Source organism: Saccostrea cucullata, unplaced genomic scaffold, assembly GCF_032062105.1.
Source record: "Saccostrea cucullata isolate Sc308-1 unplaced genomic scaffold, CSIRO_AGI_Scuc_v1 ctg20418, whole genome shotgun sequence".
In the NCBI taxonomy this organism is placed as follows: domain Eukaryota; kingdom Metazoa; phylum Mollusca; class Bivalvia; order Ostreida; family Ostreidae; genus Saccostrea; species Saccostrea cuccullata.
Genome location: NW_026929707.1, coordinates 27967 through 40028, shown reverse-complemented (window position 1 = coordinate 40028; position 12062 = coordinate 27967). Strand labels below are relative to the sequence as shown.

Sequence of the window (12062 nt, the reverse complement as noted above, 5' to 3'; positions counted from 1 at the left end):
TGCGGATATCAATATTACATTTCAAGGTGCTGTTATGGAGGGTTTTCATGCACCCCGGGTAGTTCCATTCCAAGAAAAGATGGTTGGAACATAACTTCCGGGCATCGGAATTTTTCATCACCGATAGTAATCACCTGACCATCAGGAAGCATATAACTTTTTTTAGGGATGACGATGACGCAGATGCCTCCATCTCCTTTCCAAAATCCTCAGCAACATAACATAAGCTCTCTTTGATATCCCTAAAAATTTTCTCTTTCAGCTGTAGTTGTGAAAAAGTAACCACGCTCTCTGAGAATTTTCATGAGATAATCGGTTAAGTCACGTCCAGCAAGATCCAATCTCATGATTGCGTGCAAAGGGGCTAACCTTCATATATGGGTACTGTGTGGGTGACACCGTCTACAGAATCAATTACAATTCCAGTAGTACGTCCAGAGGCGAAAGGAAAAAGCCCCGCCTGAATAGCAGTGTACATAAGGAAATCGGAAAGTTTCAAACATAATTTGCATCATTTTTTCTCTACTGACTTTGGGATTGAGCGGGGCCTCAGTAAGTAAGACATCGTGTTCCTCTGGGTCCACACGGAGGTCATTAAAGACACTGATCCAGATCTTCTCCATGTCTTTCCCAAATTTTGATATAATTCTGTGTTCAATGGGATATTTGGGGCTAGAATCCCCTCTTATTTGAGATTTGTTCCAACATAACTCGCTGTTTCTTCCATCCCAACACTTACCTGAAATTCATAATGAATTCAGCAATATTGAATTATGAATGACAAAAGACGTGCCAGAAATTTAATCATTAATTGGATGGCATGATGGTTGTAGTGAAAGAAGGGAGATGTGTTAAAATGACGTTTGTTCTTTTTCCCAGTGAAAGTAAGGTGGAAAAAGATGTGTGATTTGTTATAACTTGATATAAAAGATGCCCGAGTAACACTAAGATAAAAAGCTGAATATCTTAACAATAGTAAAATTATTTTATCCCTAAACCATCGTTTAATATCAACTTTATACATATCAGATATGATTAAAAGGAGGCACACATACTATATCTACTTTAAAAGAAACAACGCTATCAAGAAAAAAACTTAGTCATGATGGTCACCATACCTATCGAAAATTCAAAGGATATCCTCATCTACAAATGCCATTGCCGGGATTTGGCCATTTCTGACAAATGGACTGTTTTTGTTATAAAAAAAACTTATGGTAAGAAATTTACTAAAAATAAATTAGCTTCTGTGACAGAACGCTTTGGAGCATATTTCGTGGCCACCTAAATCACGTGCTTCGTGCAATGGCGAACTGTGGCAGATGTGTGGTATAATCGAAGGGATTATTTAAAAATCAACACTGAAACCCTATATGTGTATTTCTTTATGGAAGTTTTTCAATTACATGTAGTTCGCAACTTCTTGAGTGTGAAGAAGTTCATAAATGGTCTATGATTTTATTTATTATTTATTTTTGATTTATTATTTATCTTTATCTGAGCAGTAGACTGTGTATAATTAACAATGAAAGAATATTATTGATAAATCATTTTTTTTTTCTTTACCTTGTGTTTGGGCCGTGCAACAATGGAGGAAAAAACAGTTCTGGAGCATCATCACCTGCGAATCCGGCTTTGCACATTCAACATTGCAACCATTATCTATAACTTTAGCTGGGAGTCGTTGTCAGTCATTTTCAGCTGATATGATTTTCACTGCTTGATTCATACGCTCCGAGATGTTTTTTGTAAATGAAAAAATCACCTTTAAAGGCTCTTTATATACAGCATGCTGATAAGGGCCTGTCTTTAATAACAAAAGCTGCACCCCAAAATGTCTAGAGATCACTAAAGTTTCATAACAAAATTTCATAACGTATATTTTGCATTACTCCCACCCCCACCCTCAACCCACCCACCCCCCCCCCCCCCACACACACACACCCTCTCTCGTAAAAATTACCTCATAAAACTATAACAAATTGTTCTTCAAATTTTGAATCTTTTTAAATGGTAACTCCATGACATTTTCGGTAAGACACATAATTCCTTTTTAAAAATTTTTTTTTGATCCATGATATACTATAAAATTAGATCAGTTTTAAAGGAAAGTCACAATTTTTTTGTGATTAAAATAATGTGGACGAGATAACAAAGAGTTTTCAAGCTCAAAAATCAATAAAACAATACAAAATTGGAGCGGAGCAAACACAGATCTTCAAAACATCAGAGGTGGAATCAGGTGCCATAGACGAGAAAGCATCCTCAGCCCCCGGGTACACCCGCCGTGTGCTAATTGTCATGATCGGGAAATAACGAAACATCCGTCGTCATGTCGTCAATTCAGTATGTAAATAATGGCCCTAAAATTGCAATGCATTCTCCACTTAAACATTTGTCAAAAAACTAAGATACTTAACTATTTCTTTACAATCAATGCTATGGTCATTACATACAACCTAGAATTTTTCAAAATTTTGAAGCTTTCTTTTGGAACCAAATAAAATGCATTCAGTTTTACCTAATTATAAATGTAACGATAATTTATTATTTACCAGCCAATGCGAAGTCTGATCTAAAACTTTACTAAGCTTTTCTGATATAAAATCAGGATCTTTATGTGCAAAAAAATAGCGCTGTCATCAGCGTTTAAAATAAGTTATTTCCTTCTTATACGTTGATAGCCCATAACTTTTCAGCTTTCGAAGAAAGTTAATTTTTTTAAAGAACTTTAAATTAGGACGTTGGCATGCAATAATGTTTGCTTTCATTTAAATAAGAATTCTTTATCTTTTTACATATACAGACTTACAATAATCAATAAAAGATAACAAACCCTAGATTTCTTGGTAATGTAGTTTAAAAATCAGCATAGAAAATCGGAAAATTGTTCCCGAATGCACAAATTTTGGTGAAAAAAACTGTTAGATAAGTTCATTTAATATCTAACTACAAGTTATTGAAATTTTTAAGAACGATTTGTCAATAAAACCTTGGCTTTAAATTACTTCAAAATATTTTAAGTGCATTTATTTTAATTTATAACATGTATCTTAAATTTGCTATTTCTTCTCCCTCTCCCTCGGAATTTAAAATTTTATCGGCCCATTTTATTATGTTTTATCTATCATGCCACGATTTACTATGAACCCTACGTAAAACTTAAAAAAATGAACAATGATAAAATATGTAAGTGAAGGATAACTATCCCAATACATTTAATGGGAAAATGGCTCTGTTCACTAAGAGGAGAAAATATGTCCTACAAAGTTTTACCTCTCTATCTAGACCCCAGGATAAAGAAAAATCTTTTTTGATATCAACAGCTGATTTCTTCACCTACCTTCTGAATTTCTAAATTTTCAAATCTTTCCCTTATACACGTATACTATTAGGCTATCCATTCTGAGGTCAGGTCATTCTACTGTTTGGAGTCTGTAGCCTTTTATTAAAATGCCACCTCCTCATTATAAACCTATATACTGCTTTGTTAACCTTGACCCACTGCCCTTGCCCCCTTCCATTTCCCCCGGGGTTATGATTTGATTAAACTTGAATTATACAAATTTTAGAATATTTCTTAATTAATATGATAATAAATGGCCTAGCTAATCTTGAGAAATTTTTAAATTAAAACCACATATTTATATAGTACAATGTTACCCTATGTTGTTGTCCTGCTCTACGGGGGTTATAAATGGAACAAATTTGAGGTCCCATTAGTGGCAAGGTGCAACATACCTAAATGTCTTGTTGTTTATGAGAATGGAGAATGAAGGCGGTTTCTTGAAATTCTGCGATAGTACAATAACTGTGAGTTGGGTTCACGACAGCACACAAATATGTTAATGAACGAGAAGTTCCTCAAATCAGTTATTATGTCAAAATGAATTTGCATTGGCAATTGTACATAAAAACTAGTTAGTGTCTATAATGAATAAAAGGCGTTTTCAAAATAAAATTAAACAAGCTTATTTGTCTTCTTATTTTAATACATGTTACATGTACAATATGGGTTTTAAATTTTAAAAAAGGTTTCTGAATATTGCAAAAATTGCATTAGTATGTGTGACAAACATAATCATAGTGTATGTTTGGGGGCCTTATTCAATCAATCCTTTTCCTGTATTTGGGGTCTTCATTTCTTCTTCTATACTTCAAAATTAGGAAAAAATGCATTACTTCCTGATTTTAAGAATATATCTGTTATTAATAAGTGGGAAGCTATATAGCTATCAAAAAAAGTCTAAAAAGGTTAAAAAAAATATTAAAATATTGATTGTAAAAAACATCAGGCAACGCTAAAATTTGCAGTGTTGTTCTGTATTTATGACTTAAAAACACTTTCTATGTACAATAGAAGGACCAAATTCCTTATATTCCTGTTTGGTGATCTTTGATTGATGGTAGGTAGGAATAGAGGATAAATAGAACCACCGAGCCAGGCAGAGTATTTTCTTTCAGGTATAGCATGGATCTTAACCTCCTTTGGAGACGGCGCCAAAGACTTAACTTCTTCTTGAAACGGTCAACAAAGAGGCAAACATAGTTGAACCACCAGACAATAACGTATTTGCGAACAAGTCCTTGCGGATATCAATATCACATTTCAAGATGCTGTTGTAGATGGTTTATGACACCGATGATTCCATTCCAAGAAAAGATGGTTGGAACATAACTTCCGGGGATCGGAATTTTATTGCCGATAGTAATCACCTGACCATCAGGAAGCATATAGCTTTTCTCTAGGGATGACGATGACGCAGATGCCTCCATCTCCTTTCCAAAATCAACAGCAACATAGCATAAGCTCTCTTTAATTCTCTAACAATTTCTCTTTCAGCTGTAGTTGTGAAAAAGTAACCACGCTCTCTAGAATTTTTATGAGATAATCGGTTAAGTCACGTCCAGCAAGATCCAATCTCATGATTGCGTGCGGAAGGGCGTAACCTTCATATATGGGTACTGTGTGGGTAACACCCTTCCAGAATCAAATACAATTCCAGTTGTACTCCAGAGGTGAACAGAGAAAGCACCGCCTGAATAGCAATGTACATAGAAGGAAATTGAAAAATTTCAAACATAATTTGCATCATTTTTTTCTATTGACTTTTGGGGTTGAGCGGGGCCTCAGAAGTAAGACATCGTGTTCCTTTGGGGCCACACGGAGGTCATTAAAGATGGCTGATCCAGATCTTCTCCATGTCGTTCCAATCTGATTAAATTTCCTTTCAATGGGGGATTTGGGCTGGGAAAACCCCTTTTACTTTGAGCTTCTCCCCAACATAACTCACTGTTTCTTTCATCCCAAAAATTGCCTGAAATTCATAATGAATTCAGCAATATTGAATTATGAATGACAAAAGACTTGCCAGAAATTTAATCAATAATTGGTTTTAGTGAAAGAAAGGGGGATGTGTTTAAATGATGTTTGTTTTTTTCCCAGTGGAAGTAAGCTGGAAAGAGATGTGTGATTTGTTAAAACTTGATATGAAAGATGCCCGACTAACACTAAGATAAATAGCTGAAAATCTTTACAAAATATAATTTTTTATCCCTAAAACATCGTTTATTTGACTTTAAACATATCAGATATGATTAAAAGGAGGCACACATACTATTTCTACATTAAAGAAACAACGCTATCAAAAAAAGGCTTGAGTCATGATGGTCACCATGCTCATCGGAAAATTTAAAGAATATCCTCATCTACAAATACTATTGTCGAGATTTGGCCATTTCTGATAAATGGACCGTTTTTGTTATAAAAAAAACCTGTATGGTAAGAAATTTGAATTGAAAAAAATTTAGCTTCTGTACGGGAACCTTGGACCATGTTACGTGGCCACCTAAATCACGTGTTTTATGAAAGGGAAATTTTCAGATGTGTGTTATAAACAAAGGATTACTTAAAAAAAATTACCACTGAAACCGTATGATAATTATATATTTTTAATTTTTGATTTATCAGTTATCTTTATTGAGCAGTAGACTGTGTATAATTAACAATGGAAGAATATCATTCTTGATAAATTTTTTTTTTTTTACCTTGTGTCTGGGGGTGCAACAATGGAGGAAAAAACAGTTCTAGGAAAATCATCACCTGCGAATCCGGCTTTGCACATTCCGGTACCATTATCTATAACTATAGCTGGGACGTCGTTGTCATTCATTTTCAGCTGATAGAAGATTTTCACTGCTTGATTCATATGCTCCGAGTGTTTTTGTAAATGAAAAAAATCACCTTTAAAGGCTCTTTATATACAGCATACTGATAAGGGCATGCCTTCAATAAAAAAAGCTGTACGACTCTAAATGTCTAGAGATCACTCAAGTTTCATAACAAAATTTCATAACGTATATTTTGCATTCACCCCCCCCCCACCCTAAACCCCCCCCCCCCCCCCCACACCCTCTCTCGTAAAAGTTACCTCATTAAGCTATAACAAATTCTTCTTAAAATTTTTAATTTTTCTAAATGGTAACTCCATGACAATTTTGGCAAGACTCATAAATTTCTTCTTAAAGAATTTTTTGATCTATGATATATTAAAATAACATCATTTTTAAAAGGAAAATCACAATATATTTTGTGATTGAAATAATATGGACGAGATAAGAAAATGTTTTCAAGCTCTAAAATCAATAAAACAATACGAAATGGAGCGGAGCAAACACAGACCTCCAAAACATCAGAGGTGAAAAAAGGTGCCATAAGGAGGACCGGTCACATCCGCCGTGTGCTCCTTGTCATGATCGGGAAATAACGAAAAAATCCGTCGTACTCGTCAATTCAGTGTGTAAATAAGGGCCTAAAAATTGAATGCATTCACCACTTAAAAATTTGTCGATAAAATCGAAGATATTTAACTTTTTCTTTACAATCAATGTTATGGTCAACATACAACCTGAATTTTTTCAACATTTTTAACTTTTTTTTGGAACCAAATAAAATGTATTCAGTCTTACCTAAATGTAACGATAATTTTTATCTACCGGCCAGTGCGAAGTCTGATCTAAAACTTCACTAAGCTTTTCTGATATAAAATGGGGGTCTTAATGTGCAAATTAAATAACACTGTCATCAGCGTTTAAAATAATTTATTTCCATTTTATTATCTTTATAGCCCTGTATCTTTTTTTTTTTTTTTTTTTTTTTTTTTTTTAAAATTGACTGAACAAAAGTATAAATGATAATATTAGTCGAAAAAATTCTGTAAACATAAAAAAATTACGATAAATTTGCAAATGATTTTTGGACTCTTCATATATATTTAGGGAAAACTTGTTGAAATGGGTCAAGTGGTGGTTTCCACATATACCTTTTTTTACATAAGTAAACGCAATATCAGTGGGTCTTCAGAGGGTATGTTCCCAAGAAATGACGCTATCAGCTTTCGAAGAAAGTTAATTTTATTTAAAGAACTTTAAATTAGGACTTGGCATGCAATAATGTTTTTATCAAAATAAGAATTCTTTATCATTTTACAAATACAGACTTACAATAATCAATAAAAGATAACAAACCCAAGATTTCTTGGTAATGTAGTTTAAAAAACAGGGTGAAAAAAGGATTTACTTACAGTGCATAAATCTCGTCTGAACGCATAGCAAATTAACTTTTACTAACGTGTGTATATTTACTCATATGTAAATCTGCACACATAAGCAAAGTTTCGTCGTATGAATGGGGTATTAGATTCATTTAACTAATTCTTGTGATTTATTTTCTTTTGATAAAATTCTACAAATACTGCTTAGTGGGACATTAACATTTTTTTACATTAAAAAATCAACAACGATGACTGTAGAAGTACTTTTTTCGGCGTGGTATTAATTTACGCTATGTACGCGGACACAGATTTTCCGCGGAAATTTGTCCAAGCGTACTTAATATAAATGTAAGGCATCATGAGAAGTAAAATTCAAACAATTATAGCATGGATTACGGGGCAAAATTAGACAAAAAACTCTTCTCAATCTCTGACAAATTTATAAAGGAATAATGGACACTTGTGTCATTAAAAGTTATCTCTATAATGGATTAAGTTTACTTTGTGAAAGTGCTAGGATATATGTGAATGAAACGTGTCCCAAAGTTTGTCGTTTTAATAATTTCCAGATAAAAGAGAATTTTAAACATTATTTTAGAAAATTTCATGCTTTAGCAACATATGAATCATGATATTATTTAGACAATTTTAGAAAATCGTATCTACAGATCTGTGTACTAGTCCTTTTAACTTTTTACTGCTGTAATTGTTCAATGCCGGCTTCTCCCTTATACACACTTTTTGCTCCAGTATAGTCATGTACTAAGAAAATGAATTTGTTTTTCGAAAAAAATGAAAAATAAAGGTAAAATATTCCCTTCGCATCCACAACATAGGGTTTTGGAGTTTGGTCACAACCCCTTTTCCTAATCTAAAATTTTTCACGTAAGCTGCCACTCCCATTCCCTAGAAGAATAGAAAAATTTGTAATAGCTGAGAAAAAAGTTACACTTCACTATTGATATTTTGACATTAATGAAGCCAAAGAGATGACATTTCAGGCTTTTTGGAAAGACAAACTTGTATTTTATTTCATTGTGTATTATCTCAATCACTGAAGTTAATCGAAAGAAGGCTTACTTTTGCATAATTTCCCTGCATTAGAAGCTTCCTCCTACCGCTTTTCAGGTTAAGGAATTTGTCAAAAATGAACACAATCATTTTCAAAGCGAAAAGATATCCGTATATCGTTGAACTTTATAGATCTTTAATTTGTAGCCATACATATTTTTTCTAACTTTAAACATGTCACGGTACAAACAGCTGATGCAAGTGAAATCGCTTTGGCCAAACAGAAAGAGACCTAATATATACATATACAAATATGTAAATCTTTACTTTTGAGGAATGATGGGTTCAAATTACAACCTTATATCCATATTCTAAACTATTCTAACGTGTTATTTCCTATGGGTGTCCTTTAACCTCTTTGCGTTGATGTGGCCTCAACTAAACATTTAGATATATTGACGTATTTTCGATTAACCATGGTTATTGATACAATCTGTGGCCAGTGAGCTTTAAATAAAATATAACACAGTGTCTGAGACATCTGTTTCATTTATGGATATTTTAGTAGAAAGAGACGTTCATGACAATCTAACAACCAAGCTTTATGATAAACGTGATGACTAACTTTTCAATCGTCAACTTCCCTTACCTATGTAGCAATATACCGTCATCACCTGCATACAGGCTTCATATCTTTCAGTTGATTTGATACACATGTGCATGCTCTACGTATGAAAATTTTAAAAAGAGGTACTCTTTTGATATGTATTAAGAAATTTCAAAGCAATAACATATACTTTTCTTTCTTCTGGGGAAAAATGTTTTATTTGATCACAGCACCATTTGAGGGGTACCTTTAATTAATTTTCTAATGTTTTGATTGAATTATTTTTTGAAACAAAACATTAGAAAATTAATTAAAGGTAAAGATAATTAACTGGTTAAGGAAGCATATAATACATGTTATACTTTTAAACTAAATTTTAATAGTCCCTAAAAGCACTTTCTATGCACAATGGAAGGACCGGATTTCGTCATATTCGTGCTTGCTTATCCACATTTGTTGGAAAGTTGAGGGGGAGGCGAGGATAGATCCACCAATCAAGACAGAGTATTTCCTCTCTGGTGGAGCAATTATCTTGATCTTCATTGTGTTCGGAGCCAAAGCCTTCTGCATACGGTCAGCAATACCTGGGTACATCGTTGAACCACCAGACAAAACTGTATTTGCATACAAGTCCTTACGAATATCAACGTCGCATTTCATGATGCTGTTATTTGTTGTTTCGTGTATACCAGAAGCTTCCATTCCAAGGAAAGATGGTTGAAACATGGCTTCTGGACAACGGAATCGTTCGTTGCCAATGGTAATGACTTGACCATCAGGAAGTTCGTAACTCTTTTCGAGGGATGATGATGTCGAAGCTGTTTGCATTTCTTGTTCAAAGTCAAGGGCAACAGCACAATTTTTCTTTAATGTCCCTAACAATTTCTCTTTCAGCTTTGGTTGTGAAAGAGTTACCGCGCTCTGTGAGGATTTTCATGAGATAATCGGTCAGATCACGTCCAGCAAGGTCCAATCTCAAAATGGCGTGGGGAAGGGCATAACCTTCATAAATGGGTACTGTATGGGTGACACCGTCTCCAGAGTCGAGTACAATGCCACTTGTACGACCGGAAGCATATAAGCCTGGATAGCTACGTACATAGCTGGAGAATTGAAGGTTTCAAACATAATCTGTGTTATTTTTTCTCTGTTGGCCTTTGGGTTGAGTGGGTGAGGACAGGGTGTTCTTCCGGGGCAACACGGAGTTCATTGTAGAAAGTGTGATGCCAGGTCTTCTCCATGTCGTCCCAGTTTGTGACGATGCCGTGTTCAGTTGGATACTTCAGAGTAAGAATACCTCTCTTGCTAAGGGCCTCTTCTCCTACATAGCTATCCTTCTGTCCCATACCAACCATTACACCCTGTAAAGCAATACATCCATTCATAGATAAAGGAATGAACTTATTTGCAGACAGCAAGGATATGTTAAAGCAATATCCATATCAGTTTATGTGAATTTATCTTTCTTGAAATTTAAATTCTCAAAGCATAAGATAATGCTTAAAAACATGAAATTTTAACAGTTAATAAATAAATATGAGCACATCTAAGGGGCAAAAAGACAAAGCAAGCATGTAGCGTCTTAAGTAGATTACCCTGTTTTTACTAATAAATGCTTTAACGTACATATACTGCTCAAGTTTTTAAAAAAATATGTTATCTTGTTGTTAAACAACAACTCTTCTAAATATGTAAAATATTAAGAAATCTCCTTTTCAAGTTTGAAATTATATGACTTTAATTTCAGAACTTGATATTTATATGCTTTGCAGATAAAAAAAATCATATTTTTTTTAAATAAGAAAGAAATTTTTACTATGAAGCACAATTCAATAGTTTGTTCGATATCATTCTTTAAGTACTTTGTCAGCAAGCATTGTGTTTTAACATTTAAATCTTTAACATCGTTATTTCATGCATTTTAACTACACATATCCGGTATTTTATACCTTTGTGTATCAAATTACACTAGACTTTAAATTTTACATTCCCCGATTTGTTTCTGCTATATATATAGAATGCCCTATCCTTTAATAACCATGATAAATGCATATAAAAGTAGTACGTTGAAATAATCATTTTATCTTTTTTTTACATGCAGGCATAGTTAAAAGTGATTAATATTTTTTGATTACATTATTATTCTATTGAATTGTAGAATTCGTACCTGATGCCTGGGGCGTCCAACGATCGAGGGAAACACGGCTCTTGGGGCATCATCCCAGGCAAATCCAGCTTTACACATCCCAGATCTATTGTCAATAACTAATGCTGCCACGTGTCGTCACCCATCTTACCGATCTCGAAAGAGTCCTCACTTCTCAAAGATTTTCGTTTAAATTGAATTTATCAGTAGATGTTCAGTAATTCTATCTGGGTTCACAAAGCAAACGCTCAAGCAGAAAAAATTGCCTTATAAGGGAAAATTTTATGGGTAGATATCACGTGATACACTCAGAATAATTACGCAAGTGTGGTTATGAATATGTACAAAAGCATTATAAAATACATGGAATAGAACTGAAACGAGCTCCCGAATTAGACAATAAACTTTTTACTTTCTTCTTTGTGTTTATTTTTATCCGTGGTTCATTTATGGCCCCCCATATTTCCTTGATACAGAAAAAATATAATTAATTGGCATTTATGCATACATATACCTGTATAGAAAAAGTTGAAAATATATATGTTTCAAAAATAGATGTTAGCTGCACATCATCGATGTGTGTTCATTACATCACTCAAACTGAATTTGTTAGGTGAAAAATGTACTTACAAAATTTCATAATTTTGGAAAAATTCATATTTACAAAGAATCATAATCTAGTATCATTAGTATTTCATTTCTCTTCCTAAAGTACTCCGACCCTTAGGTTCTGAAAATCAGGCGT

At 33.7% G+C, this 12062-nt stretch overlaps 3 pseudogenes; all 3 read right to left on the bottom strand.

The window, feature by feature from the left end:
• Positions 1 to 7: 7 nt before the first annotated feature.
• On the bottom strand, positions 8 to 1643 carry LOC134281889 (actin, cytoplasmic-like; annotated as a pseudogene).
• Positions 1644 to 4334: 2691 nt separating this feature from the next.
• LOC134281894 (actin-like) lies at positions 4335 to 6136 on the bottom strand (annotated as a pseudogene).
• Positions 6137 to 9557: 3421 nt separating this feature from the next.
• Positions 9558 to 11446, bottom strand: LOC134281893 (actin, cytoplasmic-like; annotated as a pseudogene).
• Between the last annotated feature and the right edge of the window lie 616 nt (positions 11447 to 12062).